Source organism: Brassica napus, unplaced genomic scaffold (assembly GCF_020379485.1).
Source record: "Brassica napus cultivar Da-Ae unplaced genomic scaffold, Da-Ae ScsIHWf_3018;HRSCAF=3805, whole genome shotgun sequence".
NCBI lineage: Eukaryota > Viridiplantae > Streptophyta > Magnoliopsida > Brassicales > Brassicaceae > Brassica > Brassica napus.
The window spans coordinates 1-2,500 of NW_026016264.1; positions in this window are offsets into that span (position 1 = coordinate 1).

A 2,500-nucleotide genomic window follows, 5' to 3' on the forward strand; every position below is an offset into this window, starting at 1 on the left:
AAGCCCTTTCAAGTAATTTTACAATGGAAAAGGAAATTTCGTAAAAGTGTAAAATTCTTTGAATTAAAAGTCTATCATGCGTGAATCAAGCGTTTGTATGATTCTTTGATAGAAAGAAAAGAAATCATAAACAAAAATAAGGGGCTTGTTGCTGCCCTTTTTTAATAAAACGATCAAGATCACCGAAAGTAGTAATGTCTAAACCCAAAGATTCAAAGTAAGGATAAAGAATCCTGAAACAAGGAAATCCCTTTTCAATTGTTTGAACAACTAGATCAGAATGAAGAATCAAAATTGATTCGAAAAAATGAGACAAACAAAAAAAGGTTAGAGACTACTCAATAAAACAGAGTACTTAAGGAGTCTCTGGTGAGATATTGGAGAGTTATTTAACTTGAGTTACGAGAGTACGAATGTTACGAACGCTTTTTATGAAAAAAAATAGTTAGGGTTTCAATACTGGCTAATTAATTTAATGTTTGAATTTTATAAAGAGAGTTAACTTATACTCATTGCATTTTTTTCTCGAGCCGTATGAGGCCAAAGCCTCGTATACGTTTCTCGGGGGGGGGTATTATTCATATACATCTATCCCAATGAGCCATTATCGAATCGTTGCAATTGATGTTCGATCCCGAAGAGAAGGAAGAGATCTTCGGAAGGTGGGGTTTTATGATCCGATAACTAATCAAACTTATTTAAATCTTCCTGCTATTCTCGATTTCCTTAAAAAGGGCGCTCAACCAACAAGAAACAGTTCATGATATTTCAAAGAAGGCAGGGATTTTTACGGAATTAAGTCTTAATAAAACGAAATTGAATTAATGAACTATAAAAAAGAGGATGTTAAAGACTCATATATAGCTTGGTATAAAATTTGATCTACTCTTTTCTTTCCTCCTCTTTCGTTTCCATCATATTTATTTTGATTTATTAGAATTTCCATTTATTATTAGTATTCTTCCTAAAGGTATGAAAACTAACAAATATCCTGCCTAAAAACTACCATGTTTTATAATAAAAAAACAAATTATTAAAAAATTTTTGGATTTATAGAAATTCTAAATTTTGTATAAATACAAAATTTTATTGTATAGAATTATTGTATAGAAAATATATAAAATCATACTGTATAATAAATAATATATTAATATATATAGAAATAGAAAGATTGAGATTATCCTATTCGGCTTAGTTTTTCATTCCTTGTATGAACTCACAAACCAGGGGGTTAAACTTTTTTATTTTTTCTATTCTTTGCTATATTAAAAATTTACAATCATATTGACAAACAGTGTATGGACCCAAAATAATTCTCTCATAGAGAAATAGATCTATTCTCCCTGACGCACACATGACTGGATTTTTCTTTTTTCTTTATTTGGTTGTATCTACATATTTGCAGTACTTGCTTTTTTTTGTGGGGGGGGTTGCTAAACTCAACGGTAGAGTACTCGGCTTTTAAGTGCGACTAGCATCTTTTACACCATTTGTATGAAGAAAAGGATTCGTCCAGATCCGCGGTAGAGTTTGTAAGACCACGACTGATCTGAAAGGAATGAACGGAAAAATAGCATGTCGTATCAAGGGAGAATTCAGATAACATTTTTTTTATTTTCGACAAGATGTGTACCGATAGAAAATAAAAAAAAAAAAAGAAGAATTCCAATTTGGGTCGAGTGAATAAATATAAATGGATGGATAAAAAACCAGTTTTCCTTATTCTAAGAAAAAAAAAAAGAAACGAGCTTCCATTCGTAATTTGAAAAAATTACCCGATCTAATTAAATGTTAAAAATAGATTAGTACCTAATACGGGTATGGGAAGGAATTTTTTTCTTGCGTGTTATTATCAATTTTTCGTGAGTCCTAATTATTTTTTACCTAGTCCGTTTGGGTTAGGTTGTAGATGGAGTGTAAAAGAAGCAGTATATTGATAAAAAAAAATATATAGATATATTCCAAATCAAAAGAGCGATTAGGTTAAAAAACTAAAGGATTTCTAATCATCTTGTTTTGTTATTTTATAATATAACGAACAGAAACCTCTTAAAGATAGAGAATCCAGTTAGCAGTCCTACCTGTTATTTAGGTATTAGTGCTTTCTTGTAATCTAACTACCTTATTTTGACTGTATATTCGCACTATGTGTCATTTCAGAACTTCAAGAAAATAAAGACTTTACTTTTTAGTTCCAAATCGAATTTTAATATCCAAATGGGAGAATTTCAAGGATATTTAGAGTTCGATCGGGGCTCGTCAACAGAGTTTTCTATTCCACTTTTTTTCGGGACTATATGTTATGTACTTGCTTATGATCACGGTTTAAATAGATTATAATGAAACGCGCCCTATGTCTTGGAAAATGCGGATTATGCGACAAAAAAAATATAGTTCTACTAAATGTGAAAACGCTTAAATTTGCGAATGTACGAACAGAATCTGTTTGACTGATATTGGCACATTCGTTAAGTCGATGAAGATTTGATCACAAAATCTG